This window comes from Eleutherodactylus coqui, chromosome 2 (assembly GCF_035609145.1).
Source record: "Eleutherodactylus coqui strain aEleCoq1 chromosome 2, aEleCoq1.hap1, whole genome shotgun sequence".
Lineage (NCBI taxonomy): Eukaryota > Metazoa > Chordata > Amphibia > Anura > Eleutherodactylidae > Eleutherodactylus > Eleutherodactylus coqui.
The window spans coordinates 233,492,599-233,508,890 of record NC_089838.1 but is presented as its reverse complement, the minus strand read 5'-3'; positions in this window follow the sequence as shown (position 1 = coordinate 233,508,890).

Below are 16,292 nucleotides of genomic sequence, written 5' to 3'. Positions count from 1 at the left end.
TTTTCACCCAATCCCAGCTGCCTCATTTTATATATAAACCTATTATGTGGCACGTTGTCAAATGCTTTAGAGAAGTCCAGATATACGAGATCAATAGACTCTCCAAAGTCCAGCCTAGAACTTACTTCATCATGGAAGCTGATCAGATTGGTCTGACATGATCGACCCCTCATGAACCCATGCTGGTGAGGAGTTATTCTGTAGTTCTCCTTGAGGTATTCTTCAATGGCGTCTCTCAGAAACCCCTCGAATATTCTCCTTTCCTCTTGTATAAAATCCAAATCAAATCTCTCAAAATACTGTATGTATACGTGAGCTCTCCTTTATAAGTCAACAGGAGAGTGCGGGCACGGGGCTATGGATCCAGGAAACGGGTGAGTATAAAAATACATCACCTGGCTCTCTGTCACGACCACTAATAATAGCACCATCATTTATTTTATGGTACTGTGAGGTCGTGACAGGTTCTCTTCAACATCTATATGCTCTAATAAGGCAAATGGAAAGAAGTTGTCCGGTGAGACAACTGCTTATGCAAAAATTTGCTGCAAACTGTCGTGTTCCATTTTCAATCATTTAGCATTCCTTTTTCCAGCAGAAGTAATGTGTTTCCAGCTTTATGTCATTGCATTCCAGCGAAGTGAAAAGTGCTGAATGCATGAAGCTGTTAGTAAATGTAAATGGATACATATGAAATCATTAATATGAGATATAGTCAGAGTACACTTGTCATCACATAAATAACCTACAGGCTATGGCTGTGCTATCCATATGCTGTGACAAGGCATCGGTTGTGTTCTCTGGTGTGTTTCAGGATGCTGCTTCAGACATTATTACACAATATATCAGTCAGGACAGTATCAGAGCTCTTCTGGGGGTAGAATTATCTCCAACTATGGTCTCACACTGTGTTAATGTAATATGAATCTATGTATTATGTAGATTGTGGCTTTATTGCCTGCACCCCTGGCCGTGCTTTGAAATATACTCCTCTTATGTAGTAACAAGATAACCAAATCTCAAAGATGACAATTTATATTTACTATACATTTACCAGAACGCTGCACACCTTGTTTTCATTTGTGCTATACCTAGATTGTATTGTATTCACTGTTTCAATATCAGCTCGCTCTGAGAATATGCAATCATATAGTGTAAAACCTTCAAAAACAATTGGTAAAATAAGATTTTTAGGGCGGCCTCACATGAACGGGTCGGATTCCGCTTGTGGATATCCACAGCGGAAGACCTGTGAGTGATCGCGGAAACTAATATCAAGTGGTCACTTGTGCGTGCGTTTTTCCTCCCAGATGTCCACGTATGGACAGTGTATCGTCTGTGCAGAAGAAAGATCGCAATCAGGGAATGGCAGCAGAAAGTAGTCCAACCACCTGAAAACCCCCTTCCTTCGCTCAGGCGACATTCCCTTGTGCTGTTGTGGTAAATAGAAAGGTGTAAGCAGCACTCTAGGGAACGCTTTCAAGAAATCCTTAGGTAGTCTTCATATGGTAAAAAATCCAAAAAGCATCTTTATTATTAAAAGGACTCCATGTATTTGGTGGAGCTTGCAACGTTTCGTCCTTCACAGAGGACTTTTTGTGCTGTTGTGGTGAGATGTTCTGAGAGTTTTCAGAACGGGATACTACTCTCTTGGCTTGGCGGGTTTTATACTACTTATTTTGGAAGTAGTATAAACCCCTTTAAAAAAGCACTAATCTTGTGGAGGAAGAGCCCAGGAGAAGAAGCGGAGGTTGCAAACAGCAGGCTGGATGAGAGTGTTGCTCCCCAAACTGTCCCGCATTGTCTGCCCATAAATTTCCACTTTCTTTATATCATTTGTTATCTGGTCTCCTAGCAACCTGTGAGCGAATCCGTGCCCATACGTAATGTTAATTGCCTATGAACTGCAGATCACTCGCATCAATAAAGATCAGTGGAGCTCATATCCTCGGAATACGCACTAAAATATAGCATGCTGTGCTTTTTCTTCTGCTTGTGGAATCTGTAATTCCTACTTGCAAGTATGAGCGAACCGATTAAAGCCCATGCCTTTCAATGTCCGCATATCACTGTGTACGTCCTCGCGGACTGTGATTGTGGAGTCCGCAAGCCAAGGAAGCTAAAAAAAAAATAAATAAAATCTAACAACTAGTAGGTGCCATCCACCATGCCTGCAGGCTTGCAGGCACTTGTCTGGTAACGGGGTTTCAACACCATGCCTCCAGAAAGAGATTGCTCTGATTGGCTGAGCCGTGAGCCATTAATTCATTGAATGACTGTGATTTGTGCTTCCAGCACCGGCTGTGATTGGCACTTGATTAGCCAATCAGAGCAATATCTTGCAGGAGGTGGGGTCTGCAAACCCTGTCACTAGCAAAAGATCCTCTGACAAGTGCCCGGTAGTGCAGCTAGCGCTGAATTTAGCGCTGCCAAAAACGTGCCACCAAGTTGTACCACATTTTCCGCAGCCCTCCTAACACTGCCCATTCATTTCAATGAGCGACATGGGGCTGAAAATGGCCAAAGATAGGACATGCATCGCTGTGAAAGCACAGTGTTCAAGACGCTTGTATGAACAGCGCCATTGAAGTGGATGTGAGCGTTGTACAGCGTTTAACGCAGCACTGAAAAGGCAGTGCTAAATGCTGTAAAAAAACGTCTGTGTGAGGGAGGCCTTAGGGTTTTAGACTAGAATTACTGGTTACCTTACCATAATAAAATGTTTACCAGAATGTTGTATTTGTAGGATAGCACTGCACCCAGTAAGATGGGTTATGGTATGCACAGTAGTTCTTACTAATTACATTAGCTAAAGCAATACTTCAGGCAGTGGTGAGGGGTCCAATCAATAAAATGTCAGAGTCTGTATAGCTAAATAAATCCCCAATGTTATACTTGTATAGTATATTGTACTATAATATAATATACTTGTATGTACATTTACTAATAGCTTGTACCTCATATTACAACTAGTACATTGCTAGTGATTACTCCTTTCCACAATGAGAATAAGGTGGGAGTAGTAATCTGAGATCTTTGCTATAGACTTTGATGGTGCTTTATACAACACTTCAACGGAGTCTAGTGAATGAGCAGGTTTGATTGGTCTATGTGATATTATATGCATGCATCTTCTCTAGTAGATGACATAATCCATTGATGGTAGGTTCTATTTTTCACGTTGAAGTGTCCTCTGTATATCAAGACCCATTCACACAGCCAATATACCAGGTAATCGACTTTAATTTCCAAATAAAATTACATTTTCTCTGAGTATTGTGATATTAATACTTAATATAATATATTCTATCTCATGATCCTAAGAAACATTTCTGGAAGTGTCTTGCCACTTCTACCTCATTCTGCTTCTCTAGTGCAAATAGGTTTGCTGAAGGTTTATGTCCCTCTAGGCTGAAGAATAACAGTTTAGTGGGACTGCCTGAAATCCACACAGAGGATAAGGATGTTGACGACCTGCATATGTTTAATGCTAATAGGTAATGCAATGGGTAGCAAGCTTCAATGTCAGACTATTTGAATGGGCAGATCCAATGGAGAAGACTAGTGGGCTGTATATCTCCACGAGAGTTGTAGAAGAACTGCTCTGAAGTAAGTTACTTTTCCTCACTTCTATGTTATGCTACATGTCCTACAGCTACAGCAGATGCGTTTTTTATGTATAGAAAGCCCTCTCAGTAGTATGCATGCTGCGATTTACTATCTGAATCTTGTCTATGTATTAAATTTAACAACTACTTAGTGAGTTCTATTGGGTAATTAGCCATTCTGATAGCTATCGGAAAGCCTAAATGCCAAATAGCTGTCTGTTGAATACTCATTTGGCCAAGAGCTATCTCACTCAGCACCCCCATGCACACCCTTGCTCATCTTGCCCGAGCATGCACATACTATAAGTGCAGAGAAAGGAGAACGCCACTGCGAAACACGTTTTGGCTGCACGTCTTTCCCAAGGACAAAAGCTTTGGGCAGTTGAAATCCAATTACCTGATCCCTATCTCTCCTGATATCTGCCAACGATAGTTGGGAGACCCCCATACACATTAGATGATCAACTAGACCAACACAAATCTGGTGTATGACCAGTTTTACACAATTTCTATATATATAAAAAAAGCATAATTGTCAAATGGGGCTTAGAAGACCAGAGGTGCTTACAAGATCCACTTCTGTATGGTAAAGGGTTTTGCTGTACGTAATTAATATAGTATGTAGTAGGAAATCAATCCCAAGTATCTCAGATCTCTGGTCTGTGCTAACCTTTGTTTGTTTAGCATTTTGACCTTTCATTCTCGATCAATGTATTTTAGTTCCATTCCATTAAGATTTATTGATTTTCTGCAGTCATGATCTATCAATACCTAAATTTACAGTTCTTAGTAGCCTTTACCTTTTCTGGAAAGAAGATAAATCTACAAGATGTTATGTTTTTATAGGTCACCATATTAACCCTATTGGTCGTAACTTTTCATGGCCCTTTTTTAATAACTTACCAGATGGATCCACTGAAATGATATAATTCAATGTAACTCTTTTTCAACCGAAGAGGTCAAGACAAGAGATTAATAGGCGGTATGGCCTCATGATACTGTACACCGTGAGGGAAGCAGAGGATGATGTAAACTGAATTTCAGCAGTATAGCTCTAGCATGTTAAACGCATGGTGACATAAATAAATAACAAACAGGGCCATGGGCTCATGACCTTCTGCTTTAGCAGTCCTGACCACTGAGGATTAGAATTGATTTTTGCTGCCTTTGTATATGAGATTTTAGCTTGGCCTCTTGTTTCATTGACTGGGAAGTGTTTAGCAATAACTGCAGAATAGGAAGTATAGACCTTTTGAAGGTAGTAGCTCCGGCAGAAATCGAGTTCATTGTCATATATTGATGATCTTGGGAGGTTGTAGCTACACAAGCCACATATAAATATAAAAGTGTCACGCTTTCTAAGAGTTTTAATTTAAAACACTTTTATACTAATTAAAATGTCATTTCTTATACCAATACATGTGTATATAATATAATTTAGTGTATATATAATATATATAGTAAACGTTTTAGGCAGGTGTGGAAAAATGCCTTAAAGTAAGAATTTTTTCAAAAATGAAGGCATAAGCTCTACATTTCAGCTTTATTCTGCAGCAGGACAATGACCCCAAGCATAAGCCAATGTCATTAAGAACTATCTTCAGCTTTAAGAAGAACAAGGAGTCCTGGAAGTGATGATATGGCCCCAACAGAGCCCTGATCTCATTATCATCAGATTGGTCTGGAATTGAATGAAAAGACAGAAGGGTTTGAGCAAGCCTACATCCACAAAAGATCTGTGGTTAGTTCTCCAAGATGTTTGGAACATCTTCCTTGCCAAGTCCTTGTAAAAACTGTGTGCAACAGTACCTACCAGTAGAAGAATTGATGCTATTTTGAAGGCAAATTGTACTCACACCAAATATTGATGTGATTTAGAATAAATTAATAAAAATAAACTGTTAACTCAAATACTATTTGTACAGTATTTTATATATACAAAAGTATTGGGCAGTTAAAATCTAATTGCCTAATCCCCATATATAAGATGGAAAAAGGAAATTGTTGAATCAACCATCTAAAAAATGCCTTAGTAAATAGCAATGGAAATGCCATTTGATGCAGTACATCTTGATAAAATACAGGAGGTCATCTGGGGCAAGGCAGTCTGAGGGACTGGTGGTAACCATATTGTCTAAAAATAATGGAAAGAACAGAAAAAAAGCTGCAGTGAACATCTGGCACTATAGCTCTGTCATATTGAACTTTTTATATTAGCAACTTTATTCTGAGTAGTGTGCTCTATATTTTATTTTATTAGCATTCTCCCTCCTGTTGCAAGGTCAGAAAGGTGCTTTTGTGCTTGATTGCAATCACAATTTTGTTGTACTGTATCTTTATTGTGGTACTTGTGTTTTCAGAATACACATTGCTATGTGACATTTGTAATGGCTTTAGGATCTTGATAGAAAAAAAGCGAAAATAGTTTTCTAGAATTCGTCTGTTCCCAGCTGTTTTCTCTTCCACTGGCTTGTGCGTTCTTCCTATGAGATGTTATGTAGACATCTTACAAGACATCATCATTGGAGGAGCGGTCCTTGAGATCAGACTTGCACCAATTCAGAATATGAAGGGTGGCTGAATTGATGTACTTATTTTTTTTCTTTTATGGTCAAGGTAAGGTTTGTCTCTTACTACAGTGGAAATCTAATGCTCTCACCTTGGTTTGAGACAAGACAATTTCAGAAAATTAAGGGTATGTTCACCCAGGAAGGAAATGCTGTGGAAATTTCCACATCAGAAAATTATGCTGCAAATTCTGCAACATTTCAGCATCTCAGAGTCAAAACCTAAACCATTGGTTTGGATTTTGATTTGAAACCAGCTGCATATCTGCAGCTGATTTAGGCAGATACAGATGCCTGGCGGCCACTAGTGAGTGCAGCCACCACTGTTCAGGTGATGCAGAAGTGGCATGACCTGACCAGTGGCGCTGCGCTCATACAGGCCGCCGGGTGATGGGTGAAAGGATGCACTGATATAGCGCTAAATTGGGAGCTCAGTATCTGCTGAAATAAGTTGTGGATATGCAGCAGATCTTGAGTCAAGCAGATTTTGACTCTGTTTTGGTTTCAGAAATGCTATGTAATTTGCAGTAGAATTTCTTACAGCAGAATTTCCATATCATTTCTGTTTCATGTGAACGTACCCTGAGGAAGAAGATAAAGTTCCATGAACAACTCTAACTAAAGCTGCCCATTCACTTCAGATATCCGTCAGGTGAACGCTCGTTCAGCAAATAGCTATTCCTCCTAACATGCCTACATACATGGATGCTGAGCTTGAGTCAGTGTGCATGTGTTTTCAAAAGTGGGAGCAGAATGAGCTGCGGTCAGACACCTCTGTTGGTGACTTATCTCTCTTGAAAACAAAAGAATGAGGTTGGGTTGAAAAGGGAATGTTGAAATCCAACATTCTTGACCCTTATTATCCTCTGACATCTACCATCTTGGGAGATTTGAAACACCCTCATACAAACTCCTGGTTCACGAAAACTGAAGGTTAACTCAATGTTAGTCAAATGTGTATGGCCACCTTACGGCTATGTTCACATCACATGTAATGTTACATTCGGTGTATGCACCAGGCATATTTGAGTCTGCAAATGTTGAAGTATCAGACCGATTGCTGCATTGTGTCCTTCTTTTTCAACCCAAGATAAATCATTAAACTGATTCAGATTTATGGTAAATCTGGCAAATATTCTAGGAAGTGTTGGACATTTCTTGTCAACCATCTTTTGATATCCTTTAGGGCAAAAACACATGAACGTGTTATTCTCCCCTTATACAGCCATAATAATCACAGCAGTATAACAGGACAAAACAAAACCACTGGTTTCAAAAAGATTTCAGTGGTTTTGTTTTCACTGTCAGAATTTCTCAGCCGTGAATACTACAGCCGAGGAAATATGGGACATGCCCTATCTTTCCTGCATGTAGGGAATACATCGTGTGGGGAAGATCGGGCAGCACCTATCTTCCCGCTGCTTTTTTCAAACTCCTGCGCTCTGGCGGGGAGTTTGAAAAGCCAGTGAAGGGGAAGAAATTTTCCTCATTCAGGTGCAACTACGCTCCTTACTGCCGATTGTGTGTTTTCACCCTTAGTGCTAAAAGACAATAGAAGATGTAAGATTCTGTATAATCATCTGTACACAAAATAACAGCATCAGTATTTTTTTTAATTAGTTATTTTTTGTACAGATTCCATTTATTTGGCACATAATTGTAATTTTCTTATTTTGTTTTGTTACAAATTACTATTCAACAATTCTTACCTGTAGTTTCGCTCCAAACAAAAATAGAAAAACAAGATCAGAGTATGCAATAAACTCACTTTAACTACTTCGGCTTCTTTGAGATTGTGTTCTTGAATCCAGCATTGGTTCCATCTTGGGTTTCCATCTTTCATACTATTAGCACCATAGAGCGTGGATGTTGACTATTGAATCTTAGGAAATTGTTATGGTCTGTAGGTTTACAGTACAAACTTATCTCAATCTTCTCATTCACTTTAGATTCCATAAACACGTATGCAGTTCTACTACCATGTGATGTACTGAGAGTCATGCGTAGTGTGGATTTAAGAACCCTGAAGTTTCAACGGGAGAGGACATGATCCTATGATTCAATGTAATACATTTTTATTCCATGATATTATAGAAGGTGTTTTTATTTGCTCTGATTGGCATTTTAGGATATTTATTGTATATTTTGATATTCCTTACATGATCATTGATACATTAATTTCTACAATGTTTTTTTATATGGATTTTTCTCATATTTATATATTAATACACACTTTTACACAATTTTATACATGTATATTTGTATTGTATAGTTAGTGATTAGAGATGAGCAAGCATACTCACTAAGGCAAACTACTCAAGCGAGTAGTACCTTATTCAAGTACCTGCCTGCTCGTCTCTAAAGATTCGGCTGCCGGCGTGGGTGACAGGTGAGTTGCGACGGTGAGCAGGGGGGAGTGGGGGGGAGAGAGGGAGAGAGAGATCTCCCCTCCGTTTCTCACCGCTCTTCCCCGCCGGCAGCCAAATCTTTAGAGACGAGCGGGCAGGTACTTGAAAAAGGCACTACTTGCTTGAGTAGTTTGCCACTTTGTAATCACTTTGTATATTTATATGAGGTTAATTTATTTGGCACTAGAGATTGACTTGAGAAAGGTTCTTTGCAACTGAAATGTCACAAGTGGTGACATAAAGGTGGCATTCACATTAGAAGTGTCTCCTCCATTTGTATTGACGTTCCTGTATTTCTACTCATGTTAGTTGGTCATTGACACTTAGACTTTAGATATTTTTTAAGCATATTTTAGCTATAGTGTAAAAACTGTTTCATCCCACTTAGCATCCGTAAAGAGCATATTTTATTAGATATATTATTGTGTTATTTATGTAGATCATTTCTCGGCTCAATGAAGCCATTCTTGTTCTTGATAGGTAGATCTTTCTCCAAAAGAAGGACTAGCTATTCAATATTACTCCCAGAAAGACCCATTTCTTGCGTGTAGAATATTGGTTATGACATTTTAAGTTGCCTAAGAAGAATGAAGCCAAGGTGAGGAAGAAATTACATTTCGATGTACTATAACCTCTGACCAGCTAGATAAATCAAAGAACTTGGAATCCTGACAGATGAGGCTGAAAGACCTCCAACTAAAATGTGTATTTCTGTCTTAATCCTGTTACTGTATTGACCAGATAAGAGATGCTAGTTTTTTAAAATAGATATTAGCAAGATCTAATTTCTATTGTGTCTCTATTTATTACTTCATAATTAAGAATTTTTTTTTTGTGATATTAGATTAAATAATGCAATGGGAATCCAATTGTGTCTTAATTTAAAAACAAAAAAAACATGATATCTGTAATATACAATACTAAGGCTAGTTTATACGGGCGTTTGCGATTTTGCCGCTAGAAAATCCTGGCAAATCGCATTTTAGTTCCCAGGATTTTTGGATGTCAGCAATGCTTTTGTTTTAGAATAATCTCGTATCGCATTGCTGTCGCCTGCAATAAAAATGCGCGATTTCTTATCACGAAAGTCAATAGGAAGGAAACCATTGAAAATCATCGGTTTCATAATCTGCTTTTTTATTGACTCTTGCATCAGGCGAAAATCGCACAATTTTCTCGCCCGTGTGAAACCACCTCTTGGCCTCCTCCTCAAACAATTTACTTGTGGTCTTCTCAGTAGTTTTTGAGGGACACTCAATGTCACTTGTGCCGAATTTAATCGACTTCTAGATGACCTTCTTCAGTGTGTTCCATGGTTTATGTAATGCCTTGGAAAATTTTTGGTCCCCTTCTTCTGACTGATAACTTTCAACAATCAGATCCCTTTGATGTGTTGTAAGATCTTTATGACTTTTGCTAAACAATTCTACTAAGAATGTCAGGAAAAAAATTACAAAAATGTCAGGAAAATCCTACTAGAAACCTGAATGTTACATGGGGCAAATCAGAATCCCTGTAAATAATGGCAGCGGAGTACTGACTACTATTTATCATGAGTTTAAATGTGATTGGCTAATTCTGAACACAACCATATCCCCAAATATAAGAGGGTTCTCACACTTATGGAACCACTTGTTTTAGTGTGTTTTAAAATGGAATTGTCCAGATAATGATCATTGTAGGTGGAAATAAATCTGAAATGATTCTTCTGATTCATCTTGGTTCGATTTAACAGGGCTAAAATTTTTATATCCACTGTATATAATCAAAACTATTTTTCTATGTTTGTGCAGATATATATATATATATATATATATATATATATATATATATATATACATATTATAGACACACACAACATGGTGGTAGCATGTAACAGTTGTGCCTAATTATGATTTTTAGAACTATTGCTGTATTCCATGGGCACATTTTGCTTTTTGTTATTTAGTATTCTCATCCTGAATGTTGGCAATCAGCTATAGACACTTATATTGCTGCTGCAGGGGAAATGTAGATTTACATGGCAGCTGGAAAGAGGAAGGCTCTCTTGTGGTTGCTGCCATCCTCCTAGGAGTGTACTAACTCATCTGGGGCTTTCACTACCGCTTCTGCCACAGTGACAGTTTCCACCTCCTTTCCCAGCAGAGCATCACAAATGGAGTAGGAGAAGAGCACAGTCACAAATGTGAAGCTGCCTGTTAAACCTTCAGTAATGTTACTGGAGCTGACGTAACTGTCCATATATGTCCATACACTGTCGGGTCAGACTCACGAGGGGTAGAAGAACAACAGACTGAAGCAGCCACTGGTGCCCGGCAACCTTAATATCAGTGTCTCTTCAGCAGCTCCCATTACTGTATCCAGCAGGTTGTAGGAAGGCAAAGGATGGGAGAGCATGGCTCCAGGTACGAGTTTGACAATCAGTAAGTACATTAAAGTAGCACTGTTATAGAGAAGGGTCAATATAGGCAATGTATCCCACTATATTCCTGTGCAGTGGGATATGTTGAAGCATTCCTTTGAAGGTATATGTTTAGAATCCTCCGGATGTACACCTCCAATATAAGCAAAAAACTAAATGCGAACCGAGCCTTACACTAACTAAAACACCATCCAAATAGCTAGCAAAGTGGCAGTGAGTGGGAATGAACACTGAGACTTTGGGTGGGTGTAGAGGATGTAAAAATGCATCTACAGGGGTTATTGATGCCTGTAAAAGCCCCTGTAAGCTTTGAATTCAGCCTTGTGTATCTCAATGCATTATTACATTCTTGGGTGCATTATTAGTTTATAAGGTGCATATTGATAGGCATTATTACTATATGGGGCAGAAAAGGGGCATTATTACTGTGTGGGAGCACAAAGGAGCTGTTATTACAGTGTGGGGAACTGAAAAGATCACTATTACTCTGTAGGGTACAAAAGATGACACTTTTGCTGCGTGGGGCACTATTACCATCTGGGGAAAATATGGGTGACTATCTTTTTGACACTAATATTTTTAGGGGTTTTATCTATCTGGCACTATAGTTTTGTGGGGTGCTCTCTGTGTTGGGAGACGATTCCAGACCTTGACTTATCCTCAAACTTTCGTACCAATTGAAGCAAATCGCAGAAATATAGTCTCGAGGCTTAGAAGATTCCATAATTCCCAAACATTTGAATTCCTTGACTATTTGTAATTCTGTATGTTCCAATGAATAGTCTATGCAAGGGATCTAAAGAAAGAATTACAGATTTCCCCCAATTAATGGTGAAACCCAACATCTTACCAAATATATCAAAAATGGACATAATAGGACTCATTGATCTACTCACATCCTCCATATACAACAACAGATCATGTGCATACAGTAATTAGATCCCCCAATTTCTCCATACAGCAATTCAACTGTATCAGGTGATTGCCTTATCAAACCAGCCAGGGGCTCGAAGGCAAAGAGAAGAGTAGACAGGGGATACCCCTGTCTTGTTTCCCTCTCCACACCATCCAAATTAGATATTAGAAAAAACTTTCTAACAGTGAGGGTGATCAATGAGTGGAACAGGTTACCACGGGAGATGGTGAGTTCTCTTTCAATGGAAGTCTTCAAACAGAGGCTGGACAAATATCTGTCTTTGATGATTTAGTTAATCCTGCACAGAGCAGGGGGTTGGACCAGATGACCCTGGAGGTCCCTTCCAACTCTTTCATTCTATGATTCTGTGATCCCAAAATATTACCATTTTCCCCTGGCATTGAATAGAGCAGTGTAGCCCATATTATAAATTTATCATTGAAGCCCATCGAATGAAGAACAGGCCACAAAAAATGCCACTCGACGCTGTCAAAAGCTTTGGCTTTTAACTGAGAAAACAGCCCTGCTCCCACAAACTCGATGATCTGCCTGAAGATTCAGATATAACCTCCTTAAATTAATAGCAATTGATTTGTTTGGCATAAAGCCGGACTGATCCTTATGTATTAAACGAGTCATTACTAAAAGTAATTTATTTGCAAGTACCTTTGCCAAAATGTTGATATCAGTGGTCAACAGAGATATGGGATGATAGGAATCAGGAAACTACAAATCCTTTCTCAGTTTAGGAATTAAAACAATCATAGTATCACTCTCTGATCATCAGACAAAGTTACCAATTGCATCCGAGCCAAATATTCATAAAGATCTTCACAATCAACACTTAACCTTCAAGCATATAGGACAAAGGCTGTGGCGACAGCCCAAACGTTGGCATCAAGCCCTTGCGTGGCTTCAATAAAGATGGGATTCTTTTAACTCTCTGCATTGACATATTTGGGTACCCTGCTTTGCGGCCCCAACACATCATTTCTTGCTAGGTATGAAGCATATAGAAAAAATGTCTCCAAAATGTAATCCTCCTTTATAGCCAAAGTATTATCAGGCCTTCTCAATGCTGTAACATAAGATGACTCCTATGCCTTAATAGAAGCCAAAAAAAACGACCCCTTGCTTCCACCTTGTGAAAGAACCTCTGCTTCATCAAAAAGACGCTTATTTTTTGCAACAACTCTCTGATGATCCACAAAATGAGACTGTGCCTCTTTCCAATTAGTTTCCGCCTGATTAGTGGGAGAATATATATATATATACTTGCTTTGCATCTAAAGCTTGTCGCTGAAGGGCCCTAATGACATTCCGAGATTTAGACTTATGTAGGCTAATCTGTATACAATGACCACACATGCCTTCATAGCATCTCACACTACAGGCACTAAGGAAGAGTCAATATTAAGCTGAAAAAACTCCAATAGAGCCTCCTCCGTTCTAGCAGGTTCATCCAAAAGGGATTTAACCTCCAAACGCCATCCAAACCAAATACCACCATTCATAATCAATGGCAAGTAATGTGGGGAGTGATCATACACAGTTTGTGGTATATATTCCACTCTACTAACGTATGGAAGTATAAATGGAGTAGCTATCATGAGATCTATTTTAAAAAAGTATATTATGTGACCTGGAATAACAAGAGTATTGCCAAACTTCTGGATTTCTCAACCTCCACAGATCACATAAACTTAATTCCGTGAATAATGGTGCGAAAGTAATTGGGCAAGAAGAAGCTACTATAGGGCCAATAGTAAATTTATCCCAACAGGAATCCAGACAATTATTAAAATCGCTCACAATTCATGTAGGAACACCAGGGGATATGGCCACAAATTGTATTACCTTCTTAATACATTGGCTGGAATATGGAGGTGGGATATATATTGCTACCAAACAATATTTCTTTTGCACAATAATACATTTAAGTCAAATGCATCTCCCATGGAATCTATAAAAGATGGCTTGCACTAAAAAGAGAGATTTTTATGAATCAATAAACTTACTCTAGGCGAATAATTCAAGTACAGAGAATGAAAAGAATTTCCCATACAGAATGGTGATGCAAGTGTACAGTATCTCCTGTTAAGTGTGTTTTTGATAGACAAACAATAGCTGGTTGAGCCTCTTGAACCATGATAAGTGATATTCATTATTTACACATACAATTTAAGATGTTGCATGCATTGCATGGTAGAGGAGAAGAAAGAGAGAGAAGTGGAGAAAAAAACAAAAACACCCAGTTACACCTAACCCCGTACACACATACCCATAACCCATAGGGCTCTAATCAACTAGGCATAATGGTAAAAAAAATACCACTATCAAAGTAAGGTCACTAATACTAAGGAGCAGTACCCGGTAATCTCCCACCTGTCTAACAAATAATCTCATTTGAGGCAGTCAAATACTCTACCAATAAATCTCCCCCTGCATCACAACTCTCAGCCGTGCCACATACAAAATGGCATAAAGATAACTTCACACGGGGTAGCGCAATATGGCGCTGTGAATCCTGCCCCCATATCACGCTCGCCATCCATGTAAAATCCCAGAGGATACAATAGTTGGGGCAATCTTTCCACCTTTTCTGGAACCCCCACCAATAGCAAATTACTTCTCCTTAGTTTGTTTTCCAGATCATTTGCTTTTATATTGCAAAGTACAGATAAGCTGCTCACAAATACTAATTGTATCCTGCGTAAGAACAATTTTGTCTTCCATTTCATTAATACGTGTCTATTCTTCATACAATCTCTCAGCAACTTTCTGAAAATCCTGTTTTATTAATCCCACATACTCTTTTAGGTTACCAATCTGAGCAGAGAAGGAAGCCAAAACAGTATTGCTTTTAGTCCCAGCTAGAAAAACATTGTGTAAAGTAGGTTCATTTTGTGTATAATTTTGCATATAAACACCATTAGCTTATGCTGAAATGGCCTGCACAATAGTATGCACAGATTCAGATAAAGCAAGGAAGCATATAAAACAGGGCCATGCTTACCCTTCTAAGCTGAGTAAGATAACGTGTTAAAAGTCCCATCGGAGAGGGGCAAATACAACATTTCTCACCCGGGTTGCAGAAGGAGTTCAGCGAAAACATTCCACCATCCTGTCCCCCGCATTGTGCATTTCTCAGTAATGCGATCAGAATGGACAAAGTGTTCCGTGCATTCTGCAAGATAACCTGCTCAATATTCAATATTATTTGCAATAGCTTTCGCAGATGCCTGTGTGCCATCATGAAGCGCACGTGCACCTCCAGCTTCTTTTCTCCTCATCTTTGCAACTCAGTTAAATGAAAGATAGGCCTCACAAGAGACCAACCTCTGCTACTGCTGCTCCTCTGCTTCACTGCTTCTCCATAACAGGAACCATGGTGCAGCACAACCAAAGGCCCAGGGGCCAGCAAGGCAGCCAGCACATCAGACTCAGAAACACTGTCTCATAAAGAAAACCAAATTAGGAAGCTGGCATAACAAGTGGGAGCTCTCTTGGTGTATCCATTGCTCACATCACTTTTTGTCCACACCCCTACAAAAAAAAGCATTTTTACATGAAAAAGCCACGTTTCATCGATAAGTAGTGACTTGTTGCTCTTGTGCATGACTATGCAGCATTGTGGGACACTCTGAAGAAGACTATGCGCACAGTCTGTTGATGCTGCATGGGAGGATGTGGCCAAGAATTTATTCAGGGAGGAACAATAATGAGGTCAAGTGGCCGGAGAAGATGCATGAGTAATTTGTATTACTGTTGTCTTATCACTGTTGTATTAGTGCTAATGTTGGTTTTCATGGATATAATTGTTGCTAACATTATGCTTATTCTCCTTGTTTTTTAAGGTACAATGTTGAACATATTCTCTATGAGGTAATGTTATATGCTATGTACACTCTGCTTTCAGTTTAACTAGTGCAACTCTGGTTGTTTATGCACTCTTTTGTCTGTGTTTTTCTCTTGTATAGAAATACTTGGAGGTCTGTGTAGTGGTACTGGTGTATCTTGATGCCACCAGAAGCTAGGGGCTGACCTGGATTAGAAAGACTTTATGCCCCATTTTAAGCCCCTAGCTTCTGATTGGCAGCCACCAGTATAGTGCAGATCCCCAGCTGCGGAGAGTGTGTGATTGACCCTGCCGGGTCTCCACAATCTCCAGTCCCTGCTCAAATGTCTGCTCTCCGTTCTCGCTCCTTTATTTGAAACCGTAGCCCTGGAGTATGTGTCCCCATCCCCCCGGCGTCTGGCAGTGAGATGCCATTGTTGCTCCTGCACTGTCACCCCCCAGGGCTGGAGTCTCTGTGTCCCCATCACCCAGTGGGCATCTACTCTGGCGGGGGTGAGCAACACACCGCCAGC